Source organism: Equus przewalskii, chromosome 1, assembly GCF_037783145.1.
Source record: "Equus przewalskii isolate Varuska chromosome 1, EquPr2, whole genome shotgun sequence".
NCBI lineage: Eukaryota > Metazoa > Chordata > Mammalia > Perissodactyla > Equidae > Equus > Equus przewalskii.
The window spans coordinates 176293458-176309363 of record NC_091831.1 but is presented as its reverse complement, the minus strand read 5'-3'; the positions used below and the strand labels follow the sequence as shown (position 1 = coordinate 176309363).

At 37.4% G+C, this 15906-nt stretch overlaps 1 long non-coding RNA gene across 1 annotated transcript; it reads left to right on the top strand.

Annotated features, from left to right (window-relative positions):
• The first annotated feature begins 285 nt into the window (after window positions 1–285).
• Window positions 286–13982, top strand: LOC139083080 (uncharacterized). Its single transcript, XR_011539635.1, has 4 exons — window positions 286–589; window positions 6074–6302; window positions 7778–7855; window positions 12912–13982. It is a non-coding gene; the product is annotated as an uncharacterized lncRNA (long non-coding RNA).
• The last annotated feature ends 1924 nt before the right edge of the window (window positions 13983–15906 follow it).

Genomic DNA, 15906 nt, shown 5'->3' with positions numbered 1-15906 from the left:
ATATTTTAAATGATAATAAAACATAAATCAACGTTAAAACATTATATTCCTATATTTCAGAAATTCTTTGCCTCAAGTTTCTTAATTCCCCTAATCCCATCCTATCCTTTTAACACTAAAATTGTTTATTTTTTGTCTGACATCAGAGATAATAGAGCATAAAATGCTGCAAGCCTTGACAGAGATCAGGGCTCAAATGAAAATAGATATTATTTGACATGTCAAGCTAAAACCAAGATTTAATTTTCATTTAGGCTTTGCTCAGCAGGTGCAGTCCTATGAGGAAGGTGGGAACCAGGATGAAGGAAGCACGCTGTTTACGCCTCACTGCCTGCCTAAGAGCGGTGCCTCTGGTGTGACTCAGAAAGAACTGTGATTGGGATAAATGATACCTGTGTCATGAAGGTGCCTCATCTAAGTGAGTTTAAATCCAGGCTTTGCAACTTACTAGTTGGTGGTCTTGGGAATACTACTCAACTTCTTTTCACCTCAGTTCTGTAAGGACGCCTAACTCAAAGGGTCTCGTAAGACCTGAATGGAAGCATCTATGGAGAACTCCTAGCAGAATATCTGGCACCTAGTAAACATGGTAAATATGAACCATTATTATTAATTTATATATTATTAGCATTATCATGATGTTCAGATGATAACCAACAGAGAACAGTTTCATTAAAATAACATTTATAAGTTTGGAATTATTATTTTTATTTTGAAATAATTATTGACTCATAGGAAGTTGCAAAAGAATGTACCAGGAAGTCCCATGCACTCTTTGCCCAGTTTCCCTGCAGGACGATCTCAACATCAGGAAGTTGGCCTTGGTCCAATCCACAGAGTTTAGTCAGGTTTCATCAGTTATGTGTGCACTTGAGTTCCAAGCTAGGCTGGAAATCAGATGCATCTGTGGAGCTTCCTACATGCAGATGGTAGCTTCTCTGAGGGGGCTCAAAAAATAGCATCCAGGGGCTGGCTCGGTAGAGTAGTGGTTAAGTTTGTGCTCCACTTTGGCAGCCCACCGTTTATGGGTTCTAAACCCGGTTGCAGACCTACACACTGCTCATCAAGGCAGGCTGTGGCAGCATCCCACATACAAAATAGAGTAAGATTGCCACAGATGTTAGCTCAGGGACAATCTTCCCCAAGCAAAAAGAGGAAGATTGTCAACAGTTGTTTGCTCAGGGCCAATCTTTCTCAGCAAAAAAGGAAAAAAAAAAGCACCTCTGATTTCTGACCAAATTAGCAGAAAAATCCCAAAAGTAGGTAACAGATCCCCAAATATCACCTTTGTTACTCATCAAAGCAAGGTTGGAGAATGCTTTATTTTCAACGTGTTCCTTTTCTGGAATGTTGGAATATTCTGGGTTTTTTTCCAGGTCCTGTTACAAGAGTGTGTTCAGTTTGTGAAAATTGATTGAGCAATTTACCTGTAAGTTGTGCTTACAAGATTTGTATATTATGTTATATTTCAATAAAAAGTTTAAAATGAAAAAATATAGAGAAAAGACTTTGGGTGTTGCTTTTTGGGGAGGAAGCTTTAAAGAACGAGGAGCAAGCTTGAGGGGACTATGGAGGGGTTTGCAGTGCAGAGTGTGGCCTTCCGGACTGATGCCCCACTGGCTGTGAGCGTTGACTCACATCGGTGCGTAAAGCTTCCTTTGCTGTTGGATGATGCTTGTATTTTGCTCTTAGTCGTGGAGCGACTCTTGCTGAATTGACAGCTGACTGCTGTTCAGAGGTTTGAGATAATAGGGATATTTTCACTGAAAATAGCACAAATACAAAATTTTGACCCATTTTCCCCCTCTTCCCTTCAGCGGGTTTTTAAAGATGTCTGAGCCTCTGAGAGTAAGATCTAGTCTTTAGGTTTTCAGTTATATGTTAACTGTCTCTGCAGCAATGCAGCCTACTGACCTCAAGCTTCAAAAGTTGGGAAAGCAGTCTGAAATGTTACAAAATTGAGAAATGAGCAAAAAGAAGGATCTGGGTGAAAATACAATTACTAACATCAGCTATTACATTCAATTTTGGTAGTGTATATTTTTCAGCACATGCTACAGAGCTTTTTTTTGACAATAAAAACAAAGCCCTGGTAAAGTCAGGATATGGAGAATAATCTACAAAAAGAGGAATTTTGACACTATTCATAGATGTGTTACATGGAAGATGGCTATTTGAGGCTCTCTAAAACCTGTTGAAAAAGCTTGGTTACCTGAATAATTATTGGCTTGATACCATGTCTTGCAACAAATTTCACCCTTTTATAATTATCTTCCAAAAATCCCCATCCCTCATGGTGAGGGAGTGTGCCCATGACGATATTTAAACTCTACCTTTAAAACTCAAGACCTAGAGGCTGGCCCCATGGCCGAGTGGTTAAGTTCTCGAACTCTGCTTTGGCGGCCCAGGGTTTTGCCAGTTCGGATCCTGGGCGCGGACTGGGCACCACTCAGGCCATGCTGAGACGGTGTCCCACATGCCACAACCAGAAGGACCCACAACTAAAATATACAACTATGTACTGGGGGGAGTTGGGAGAAAAAAGCAGAAAAAAAAAGAAGAAGATTGGCAACAGTTATCAGCTCAGGGACCAATCTTTAAAAAAATAAATAAGTAAATAAATAAAACTCAAGGCCTAGATGCATATGGCTATACGCAAATGTGTGACGTTAATTTTCATACTTTGTCTTCCTTTTCTGATTGACTGTGTCATGATTATCATGCCAGTTTATCAAACAATATTTCCACTAATATTACACTCTTACAGTAGCAAATATTTCATGATAAGGTTCTCTTGCCGTCGATGGACTCAACTAGCCCAGCCTGAGTACACAGCCTTATGCGTCAAGGTCAGGAACACTTTTGATCTTATTTCTGGGACTTATTATTTTCCAATGTAGACATTTTATACTTTTATCAGAAATTTTCATCATTTTTTAATTGTTGTTTTCAAGTAAACTTTGACATCCCCAGCTTACCCTGAAATCTTTCACATTTCATTTGTGTTTATAGAAATCTTAGCCTTTCTTCAGAGTAAAGAGTAAATAGCAATTCATTCATGATACTTTCCCAGATGACTCAGATAAATATCATTTTTAAAAAATCTGTTCTCACGTAAAATCTTTGAGCCGTAGTCATCGCTAAGTCAGGAATCAATAAGAAGGCCTCACATCATCATCCCCACCATCAGCTTTAATACTGACAACACTGTACATGTCCTTGTATACCTGTGCCTCTGCCCGTACTTCATGTGCCTTTAGAAAGTAGAATTCCAACTCATCTAGGTGTCTCCCAGTGGGCTCACACACAACCACATCTTTAAAAATTAAATTATTGCAATTAATTTGCCACATTAGATGGCTGTTACCAAAGCAATGTGTTGAGAAAATTGGATCTATGTGATTTTCCTAGGGAGAAAAGAAAAGAGAGTTACGTAGCAGAATGATGAATGAGGGATGACATAGCAGCGAGTACTGCCATGCCAAGGGTGGGGGGGGCCTGAATAATCACTGAGTAATTGTGAAAGTTCTGGTTGCCTGAGGACAAGGTCACAAAGAGGTGAAGATAAAGCAGAAAATGTAAGTGGGTGGATTACTCAAAATAACTAACTTTACTTAGGCAATTTTCCTAGGGTTAGATTTCACAGGAGAAAACAAACTTGTGGTAATGTTATCAGTGCTGAACATTATTCAATATGTAATTGAATGTCATTTGTATTTTGGATAATTGAATTTTGATTTCTAAATAATTCAAGCAGAATAGAGTACAGCAGGGAAGCAAAGATCAGATCCCAGTGTATTTTCATACGTACTTTACTGCTACGATACACAAGGAGTTGTGTGGCTCTATTACATCATGGCTAGGTGGCCATATTAAATCATGTATAATTGTAAATAAGCAATTGAAAATGCAATATAAGAAATGAAAGTGTGTTAATAACATGAACTGTAGTTTTACTACCATTAGGTGAAATAGATTAGTTTTACAGCATATGAAAAATAGTGCATTAAATATTTGGAGTCAGTGTGTATTGGCCATGTTAAAAGATCAATAAAAATTCAACCTGATCAATCATTGCTAATATTAAGTATATATGAATCAACAAAAAGCTCAAAATCTTAGGCTGGCTGTAGGTATAAACTGTATATGACCTTTAGCAAATTAATATTTTGAAATGTCTGAATCATAGAATTTAATGTTAAAGTTAATTCTGTTTCATTAGAAATTGTTTTGTAAAGAGAAGGCTCTTGCATTCCTTTTTAATATTCTCTATTTGAAAATGTGCTAGAATTAATTTTTTTAATTCAAAGCACATATCAAATTAATATGTTTTTAAAATGCAGCCAAAATAGAAAATAGCCTTCATTCTTACATATGCAAGGGGGTCTGGTTTCTATTATACCTAAGTTTTATTTTAGCACTGTGTAATCTAGTCCACATTTCAAAGGTTATTAGCATACTTCATGCCAAAAGGTCATCCGTATTAGTGGTAATTGGCTTTTATAAATATTGCTCATTATACAAATGCATTATTTACAAGCACCATTAGGCCAAAGTGGATTTGAGAACTTGGGTAATAGGTTCCCTGCATTAATTATGAGGCAAAATATTTGACAATAGATAAATTAGGAGTTGATCTTTAGATATCAGAATACAGTTTAGAATAAAGAAAATTTGTGCTGTTTCCTGGCTGATAGGAACTAAAACAGGACCAGTTGAGAGATAGAAGTGAAAATAGATTGGGTGTGTATATCTGAATTCCGGAGACTCACGGCTAACCGTCTAAGCTGGAAGCCCCCCGCAGTGCCTGTAACCAATCTAAGACGCTGCCGTATTACAGCAAGTTGGTATCAGCTCATTCTGCTGGAAGTAACACTAAAATATTTGGTTCTTGATCCACAGAGTACTGGAAGCAATATTGTTTTCAAGTTTTAGAAACGTAAATCTCACTTTCCTTCTTATAGATTGAAAAAGCCAGTTTCTGCTTAGCATAATGATTTGAAAAGTCATTCTGATATACAGCGTGATGGTTATAGTTGATAATACTGCACTGAATACTGGACACCTGCTAAGAGAGCAGATTTCAGGTGCTCTCATCTCAAAGAAAACATGATAATTATCCCAGAAGGAATGTTAGTTAGCTTGTAGCAATCTAATCGTTTCACTATGTATATGTATGTCAAATCCTCATGGTGTACACCTTAAATATATACAATTTTTATTTAAAAAAAATTCATTAAATAAACATAATAAAAAAGTCACTCTGCAAGAGATCATAGGGCTAAAGAAGCAAGCAGATTTCTGCCAAAATGGCGACTTTAGACCAGGGTGAAAGCTGCTATCGTAGGGCCGAATTGGGACAGGTACTCTTTGATTATTTCTTTTAAGTAGCATTTATCGAACCCTAGTACTGGCAATAGGAATAAAACCATGATTAAGACAGAGTCCTGGGCTTGTTGAAGTTTAAATTCCAGCAAGAAAGACACACATAAATTTGATCTTAGGTCATAAGCAATAGACTCTAGGAAGCGCTGTGGGAGCAGGACTCCTGGGCATTAGTTCTTCCTAGAGGGTTGGGGAGTTTGGGGAAGGACCATCTTTGCTTAGTTCCACGCTCTCAATTTCATTTCTGTACAAGATAACAGCATCATGACTTATGTTTAGGAGAAAGAGAGAGAAAAAGAGGGAAAGAAATTTCAAGGTAAGGACCAACTGAACAAAGTTCTCCCTGAAGACTGGAGAGGAGGAGGAGGTCTCATCAAAGGAGACAGAAAAACAATGATCAAGGAGGTGGGAAATGAACTAAAAAAGACTCCTGAGAACTAAATGTGATTGAGGCTTCAAAAGAGAAAGGCTGATTGTGGCCAAATTCTGCAGAGATAAGGCAGGCAGGACAACCGAGAACAGGATTGCAGTCATTAGGTTGTCATTGGAGATTTTGCCCAGATAACTCCCAGGAAAACTAAATTTATAGTAGAAAATAATTTCAAGCAAGATATTTCTACAAAAAGATGTTATATCTAACTAGGTTCACACAAAGCCTTATTTTGAAAGTTTTTTTTTTTTTTTTAAGGATGATTAGCCCTGAGCTAACTGCTGCCAGTCCTCCTATTTTTGCTGAAGAAGCCTGGCCCTGAGCTAACATCCGCGCCCATCTCCCTCTACTTTATATGTGGGAGGCTTAGCACAGCATGGCTTGCCAAGCGGTGCCATGTCCACACTCAGGATCTGAACCAGCGAACCCCGGGCCTCCGAGAAGTAGAACGTGAGCATTTAATGGATGCACCACCAGGCCAGCCCCTGTAAGTATTTTTCTTTTTTTGATAATGAGAAAAGTCCAAAATCTTTTTACTTCATCTATTCAATAGACATACTAAGAGAATGCCAGAATGACACAATAATCATGTCAATAACTATCCCCAGAAAATTAAGGATAGATCTACCATATAATCCAGCTATCCCACTGCTGGGTATTTAGCCAAAGAACTTGAAAATGCAAAGGCATAAAGATACATGCACCCCTATGTTCACTGCAGCATTATACACAATAGCCAAGACTTGGAAGCAACCTAGGTGCCCATCAAGGGACAAATGGATAAAGAAGATGTGGTATATATACACAATGGAATACTACTCAGCCATAAGAAATGATGAAATCTGGGCATTTGTGACAACATGGATGGGCCTTGAGGGTATTATGCTGAGTGAAATAAGTCAGAGGGTGGAAGTCAAATACCATATGATCTCACTCATAAGTAGAAGATAAAAACGACAAACAAACACATAGCATTGCAGATTGGATTGGTGGTTACCATAGGGAAGGGGGGAGGGGGAAGGCAAAAGGGGTGATTAGGGTCACATGTGAGGGGATGCACTATAATTAGTGTTCGGGTGGTGAACATGATGTAATGTATACAGAATTCGAAATATATTATGACGTACATCCAAAAATAAACAAATAAATGAAAAAAAAACTATTCCTCTAAAGTTTGCATTCTTTTTTCCTTGATTTTGAAACAGATTTTAAAAAGACTTTTTGAATATTGACTACATGACAGATTGAACTTAATGCTTTCATGCATTGTATTTGGTTATTATAATATTCCTCTGAATTAGAGATTGTATAAGAGGAATAAGAGCCAGGAGACAAACCACTTGCCAAGGTCATATGGCCGATGAGTGAAGGAGCTGGGAGGTGAAGTCACATCTGTTAGAGCCAGTAAGTGCTCTGCTGAGGACAGAGGCTGCACGCTCCTGTGTGCCCCCGCAAACCCACAGCAGTGCAGATGGAAGCAGAATCTCATCCATCCCTACTCTCAGTGTCATAATTCACACTCTTCCTCCATCTCGCCTGTTCTTTTTCTCCTCCACTGATCTCTCTTCCCCACCTCTAATTTAACTTACAAACTGCTGCCTCCCTGATCTTTTTCAAGCATAATAGTGATCATCAAATCAAAGACAAAAGTACCCTTGCCTCTTTCTGTGCCATTGTATTTTTTTTTAACATTTTCTTTAGTATTACACCACATTTCTTCTTCTATTTGTCTTATTATCTACCTGTCTTACCCCTTGTCCTGGCTTTTATTTCCACACAACTACATTAACACTAGATTGTAAACCATTTAATTGAAAAAACTATGTGTTGTTGAACTTGATGTCCCCATTCTCCCCAGATTAAAATAAAAAGTGCTTGCAATATTCATTGGATTTGCTGAAGTTTGTGAATGGCATGTATATTTCATTAAATACCTCAGTGTCCCGCACCTTTTCCTTTCAGATTCTCAGTACATATGTACTGAATATATGACTGGACATGTGAACAGGTGAAGGAGAAATTCCTAATTGGCCACCAGAGGTATCTTGGTCAGCAGATATATATACTAGAGATTTTCTCTACCCACTCTTGACAAAACAGCAGGATAGAGGAATAACATGGTATTTTTTGTCAAATTGCAATTTTTAGAGGTCCACAGATGTCTTGACAGTGCACTGTGTGTGTGTGTATGTGTGTGTGTGTGTGTATGTGTGTGCCTGGTTGGGGCGGGAGTGTGTAGCAGAGAATGATATTAAAGAGAACAGAATACTGCAATTTCAAACTTATGCCCAGCACATAATTGTACTTCTTATAACTGAAGCTTTTGGTAACATGGAAGCAAAAAAGGGTCACTTTGGTCAATTTAAAGAAAGATCAGTCACTTAATTAGTTATTTTCTTAATGATTGCTGTTAAGAAACACAGCTTTTGATTATCTGAATTTTCACTTTTTAATCAGTTGTATTGAAGATGTGTACGTGGTGCAAAATAGTCAACTATTTTTATTGCATCCTTACATAATCACACTAATTGTAAGTAGAAATTACACCCAAAACTCTATAATACTTCAAATAGCATTTGGAGATCATTATGAATACTGATCTTCTCTCCCTACAGCTAAACAATAGACAAAGTGGCCAATAACAAATTTGGAATAAGACAATAAAATTATTGGCTGTGTTCTGAGACTGGGACCATCGTCACCTACAGAATATTTTTGCTTGGCTGAGTGCTAATGGAATTGCTCAGATCAGCAGGTGCTTCCTTTCTGTGCCAAGAAATCTCTCATTGAAATTCACTAAAGAATTAGAGCTGTGTAATGGGGAAAAAAACCTATAATACAAAGCACCTGGATCCAGATCTAGTTTGATTTCCAGGTTGGAGGAGGGTAGTTGGGGTGGATGGGTAATAAAAGACAACAGAAGGCTGGAAATATTGAGTAGGTGTGTGTCTTGGTACCCTTTCCATACTTAGTGTACACAAAACTTTCATGAATGTAGTTAAAGATTGAAACATGAAGCATTTTCAAGATTATATTAGGATGTTACCAATATTAATTCCAAATCAATTAAATTGCCTTACTGGGCACATGTACCCTTCCAATCCTTCAAATTGTTATTCTCTTAGTTTATAAAATTCCTAGTGATCATGATCAATGACAATGAACACTTCATCTATCTGTAATTGTTATTTCATTAATTATTTTTTTAAAAAGAAGCACATCTGACACAATGTTACCAATTTTCAATTGTTGTTGATTCCTAGATTCATGTTATATAACTTTCTGGACTTACTCGAAAAAATATATATGTATAAGCAAAATTATTTAAATATTTTCAAATGTTTTATTAAAAATTGTATAAACATTAAAGAAATTTGTCATTTTGATATAATAATGATATTAAGAATGTTGCAAAGCATTTTGATAATTTGAGGGAGCAGTTACACTTTTTTGTCTTTAGGCTCTTAATAGAGAGAAGTCTCCGTACACTGAAATTGCAATACCTCAAGCAAGAACCAAGACTTAGGGCCTTCAGAAGGCCCTGGCTTCCTTTCTCCTGTCTTCTTTTGCTGTACCTAAGTTTGCTTATTGGGATGCAATCTCTTTAAATCAAGTGTTCCTATACCTTGAAGGATTAGTACACATACTACTTTTAATTCATTACAAAGATACCAATTTGTTTCAGCAACTATCCTGAAATAAAATAAATGCCACCAAGCATATATCTTTGTATAATTTTCCCTTCTTAATTTTTCCTCACCTGTCTTTCTCCAAATTCTTCCTTAGAGTATTTAATGAAAAACCTCATGTTTTTTTTTAAGTTAAATATGCATATATAAATAACTAAATCTTTCTTGTTTGCTTTATCAAGCCCATTATGGAACTACACATTAGTGTAAAATTGTGTTTTTTAAAAAAATTATATACATTATAATTGACTTTCATATCATCACTTTTACTATATTAACCTGAGTAATAAGTACAAAAAAATATATATCAAGAGTAACTTTCTGCTTCCAAGGATTATCGGTTTCCATTCTCTCATGCTGTTTTGAGGTTTATAATGACAAGTCAAATGTATCAGTTAGGACTCTTTCACAGCTTTTATTAAGTAGATAAGTACTTGAATAACGTGGCAGCACAAAACTCAGTATTCAGTGTGTTGGCAAGTACTGGATTACTGATTCCCATATTATCAACATTGGGAGAATTTAATCTGCATACCACATTCTATATTGTCTACTCATATATCTTATTTTGGCAAAGATGCTTCCCTTCCATTTGTTCTATGCATTGTTTCAAGGTTAATCTGTATTCTTAATCTGCTGTTTGATGTCTATTCTTCTGAATAGGAAGATGAAACAACATGGATTTAAGTTATATTGAATACACAGAAATAGAGACTTAAAGGCAAATATCTTTTAGGAAGATGATTCAGAGAATGTGTGTGATACAAGATTCCAAAGAATGTTTTTATCCACATGGTACTCCTTTGTACTTAGGACATGGTGTTTCCTCAAACATGTGATCTCAGCACAGTGATGTTGCATTTATAAAAGGCAGGAGCGCTAATCGATGCCCAGCACTTGAATACAGGAAATTATTTATGAAAAGAAACAACTCTATAAACTATTATTATCCTATCCTCAATTTACAGATGATAAATCTAATGTACAATAAGTATTATAAATATCCAAAGCCATACAGCTGTAAGAGGCAAAGTTGGACTGGATTCTGTGTTTAAAACCAATGATCCTCCCTTCTTACTCTATCACGTAACCTGGGGGTATATTGAAAAAAAGAAAGATATTTTAAGAAACTAGAATAGAGTATTATGTTGGTGATAAGAGTAATCACATTTATATCATCAATCACATCATCTCACTTGAATCTTACAACAAATCTGTGTGACAGTAAACAAACTGACTCATCACTGCTATGGTGTACTTATTTTCATACTTCTGGTAAACAGTGAAACCAGGACTCAGACTCACGGGATCTGTTACCTAGACACTTGCTTTCTCCTCTATATCAGAGCTGCTCACGGAGCCCATCATCCACCCCCTCACTGAAGCCATCCGCCAACATTGATGGGAAGGTACGATAGGTATTATTGACTCCATCCCGTAGAGTGACAACAGGCACAAAGAGGGTCAGTGATAGAGGTTAGTGGTAGGGCCAGAATTAGAATTCTCTAAAGTCCAGCTATCTTTCAAAAGGATAATAATCTCATATCAAATAAAATAATTATTCTTTACTTGAATTATTGCATTTCCTCTGAAGGCCATATACTAATGTTTTAGGTAGATAATCTACCATTTCCTGAACATGTATTTAATGCTTAGACTAAGATTATTATTCACACTTGATAGATAAGAAAATAAGACTATTTCTAACTTCTCTGTGTGTGTTTCAATCCCAAATCTCAGTGACTTATGATGAGAAATATTTTTTCTTCACATTATTTGATCATAAGCGTGAGCCAACCACTTATTCAAGGACTAGGTGTGAAGGAGCAGCCCCTATTTGGAAGATGCAATTCTCATTTCAGAGGAGAGAGAGCAAGTCAGCTTGTGAAACAGACTTTTAAAGCTTCTGCTTGGACTTTGCAAATGGAATATCCGCCCACATTCCATTAGTCAAAGCAAGTCACACGACCAAGTCTAGCATCAATGGGTGGAGAGTTATTCACCTCCCACAGCAGGCTCAGCAACTGCTGGGAATATAACCCTTTTACCATAAGGAAGTAAATAGTTGTGAACAACAATATCCACACGTAGTGTTTCAGTCAAATTACTAAGTGATAGAATTGGACTTGTAATCTAGGTCTGCAAACTTCACAATCATATTGTCTTTCAAAGATAGCTTATTTTATAAAATAAGATAATGAAATATGCGTATTATTTGTTCTTGATTCATACTTATTTTGATGAAATGGACAGAGCTGGAATTTCAGTTATCACAGGGACATGCCCATGTTTAATTACAAATTCCAATGTTGGTTTTCTTTAATGAATCATTTGCTTTACTTTTTCTATTTTGGCAGAAATTGTATTTGCACATTTCATATGACATTAAAGAAGATGTTTAGAAAATAAGTGGTTAATATGACAGTTCTTTTCACAATTTCCTAATTTAACAAAGGTTCTATTTTTGTCAAAATAGCCAACTATGCCTGAGAATATTACCAAATAATTAAATTAAGGGTCTCTGTTTGTTTTCTGTGTTGTGACTGTCAAAAAGCTCTCACGCCAGATCTATAAATAGGATGTATAAAATATGAAGCTTGAACGGATTAACCACGCATTTCAAGAAGCCCATCTCTTGCTGAAGCACTGAGTGACCAAATGTATAGAAGTCATGAGGTTAGAAACTGGATACAGTCAAAGTCAATACAACAACCTTCTCTTTCATGTGTCAGGAACACACTGCAACAGGGTGAAGCAAAAGTTCGTGTCCACCCTTCTTGTCCTTCCTGTCCATCTCTCTGCAGCCGTCTGGTATAATTAGGCGTAATTAGTACTCTCCCTCCACTGTGAGTGTACCTCCTCTGTCATTCCCGGCACATCACAATTTATGTGTCTTTTGAGGATGGTCTGGGTGTTGCTGGGCAAACTCAGCTAGCTAGATGCAAAGACAGTAGGAAGGGAGCATTCAGCGTAGTGAGTTCTTCACTGTGTGGGAGGCTCAGAAACTGATTTCTTCCTTCATTTTTGTGGACAGAGAGGTACTATAGTTCAGTGGTTAAGAACATGTACTCTCAGTCCAGACTTCTCCAGGTTTGAATCCCAGTTCTGATATTTTCTAGCTGAGTGACTTTGTCTAAGTTACTCTCTGTGTCCTGAATTTTGCATTTACAAATGAGGATATGAGGTTTGTTTTGAGATTAAATGAGTTTCTACATCTACAATAGTTTAGAATATTTCCTATACAGAGTTAGTACTATTTAAATAATAGCTAGTAGGTAATAGCCATAACTGAGAGGAGTTTAAATCAGAAGACAGTATATTAACCATCTTAATTATCTAATGCTGCATTAAAAATCGTTCTACAATTTAACGGCTGAAAGCAATAATAATAACTTATTATTCCTCAGGGCTCCTGTGGAACTTGAGACTGACTCAGCTGAGAAATTCTGCCTTGGAGTCTCCTGTGAGATCATAGTCCGAGATCAACTGCTGCTATAGTCGTCTGAAGGCTGGAATGGAGCTAGGGGATCCACTTCCAACGTGGTGCATACATGTGGGCTGGAGGTGGGGGCTGGCTGTTGGCTGGGGCCTGTTTCTCTCCATGCATGTCTCTCTTTGGTGCTGCTTGGGTGTCCTCCCAGCATGGTGGCTGATTTTCTCCAGAGAGAGGGATCCAGAAGACCAAGGTGGAAGCTGCAATGCCTTTGATGACCTATCCTTGGAAGCTATGTGCTGTCCTTTGCACTGTATTCTCTTGGTCACTCAGTTCCCCTCCATGTCAGTGTGAGAAGGCCTATAGAAAGGCAGTAATACCAGGAGGGAAGGGCCACCAGGGGCCTTTTGAGGTCTGGGTAACACCCTAACCAACCTCATAAGGGAGTGAGGCATTAGGAGATTGATTAATTTGCAACGTGAAGTATAACTGCATTTGGAAAAGAACCAATATGCTCACGTTAATGTGATCACTGCATTCTCCTTTTCACAGCATTTCTAAAGGTGAACTTTAATAATAAAATTCTGCTTCACTGATTGTGCACTTAGAATAAGGAAAATTAGACAGAAGATTTGAATATTAGTTGCATGAGGCAATGATAACCTGATACATCCAACTTTTCAGTTGAGGTTATACCTTCCCAGAATTAGCTCTGTGAGCCAAAGCACAGCCAGGCACTCACAGGCTATTCCCGGCTGGGACTCGTCAGTGTGCGCTTCCTCAAACATCTCCTTTCAACAATGACTAAAACAACACAAGGGCACATCTTCTCTTCATTCAAACCTTTCCTTGGGAGGTATTCTGTCCCACTAAAGCCAACTGAATACCATTATTTGATCAACTGCCTATTGATCTTACAGTTGACTGGTCAGAGGTCAATCTCATCAAAAATGATAGCAGACATCTCATCGTCCCCTCCAGGTGCTGTATATACATCCTATGCTCGCTTCTGCTCTTTCCCGTTTTTCTTGGCTTCATCTGAATTTGTACCTCAGGCTCCATTAGGATCTTTCTTCCCAAACCGAGCCTTTACTTCCTGTGATGGGAGCCTATTCATAGACTGTCACTCTTGGGCTCTCTCACCCCCTCACTCATTCCTCCTCGGGGAAGGAAGAAGGACGAAGGACTGAATCTCTCCTCTTTCTCTCGGGGGGAGCTGCATGGAGGAAGCATGTTTTCTTCCATGTTTGAAAGCACGTCAGGGGCAGGGCCTCAGGACAGGAAACTGGCTCCACTCTTTGTGGGGCTGCCAGGTTGGGGGGTAAGTGAGCCTAATTTTGGTTTTTGTTTTTTGGTTTTTTTTTTTTTTTTTTGTATTTAGAAACCCAATTACCTTCAAATAAAAATCCTGTTCCTCATCAGTAGTAAAGGTGATGTTCGGTCCCCTTCTATCCTACTTCTTGTCTTATTTTAGAATTGATTCAACCTCAGGCAGGTGGGCATTAACTGTTGGCCTGCTAAAATTCCCTGCAGTGTTCCTTTCCCTCTTGTTTCTTCAGGAACTTTCTCTCTGCTATTGAGGTGATAGAGAAACAAAGGATTACAAAGCCAAGATAGCAATTGCATTCCGACAATGGTTTTTCTCGTCAAAGTGTCTTTATCTATGATAAACACCATGTGTGCCTTTGGCCTCATGAAATCCTTTCACATGTGACTTGCTTTTCATTTTCTGTTACAGAACATTATTTATTAATGGATTTATTTATTATTTATACTTTACCTATGTCTGAAAAGGATTCCGTTGCTGTTTAAATATGCTAGACAAATTCTAAATGGCTTACGAACTCTTATTCTTCCTCTCCTACACTTCCACATAATCCTATTTGTAACTTCAGAGTCTTTCAACTGGCCTCCATGGCATCGCGGTGTAGTACCAAGACAACGAGACTTGTAGTCAGAGACTTTAATTCCAGTCCCAGCTTGTGAGTCTGGATGACTCATTTATTCGTACATAACTGAATTTATTTATAATTGTATCTACAAAACATGGTTGTTGGGAGGATCAAATGAGATAATATATATGAAAAATTCAAAGTTACTGTGAAAAATTACCACAATTATAACTAAAGCGTTAATATTATGAAGTATATCTCTAATAATTGTAATTTTGAGGCATTGCCTCAAATTTGATGGTTATGGGAGAGCTTATCATATATTCCATTCTAGAAGATATTAATAGTAATTATTAAAATAATATTTTAAGCATTCAAATATCATGCAAGGAAGACAATTTGAAATCTTATTTCCAAATATGGTATACTCATCAGACTCTTGAGAGAATAACATATAGTTGTCTTTGACAAGTAACAGGCTTTAGAAAGTATAAGCAGATTCTATGATCTATTCTTGTGACTTGCTGATAACGGTTACATGTATAAAAAGTTGTTTTTTGGGTGTTTTTTGTGAGGAAGATTCACCCTGAGCTAACATCCATTGCCAATCTTCCTCTACTTTGTATGTGGGATGCCGCCACAGCATAGTTGACAAATGGAGCAGGTCTGCGCCTGGGATTCGAACCAGCAAACCTGGGCCACTGAAGTAGAGTGTGCAAACTTAACCACTATGCTACGGGGCTGCCCCCTATTATTCTTTAATATCAAAGAAATTGTTGTACTAAATAGAACAAGAGGAATGAGAATGCTAATCAAGTATGTTACTGTTGATAGCTGTAGCTCATAGTTTATGTTATTCAATTCCAAGTAAGTCGCAGATTCTTGATTATCAACATCCAGTACTTCTAATTGATTATTCCTACAGTGTTTTGCTCATTTTATTGTGATTCTATCTGTAAATGTTTTTGCCTGTCTCTGTTTTCTTCTGGAGATAACAATCTTGTGACCTAAGCACAGAATATAGCCCAGAGATAGGTTTGATTTAGGCTGCAGAGTGCTCACACTACTTAAGCCAAT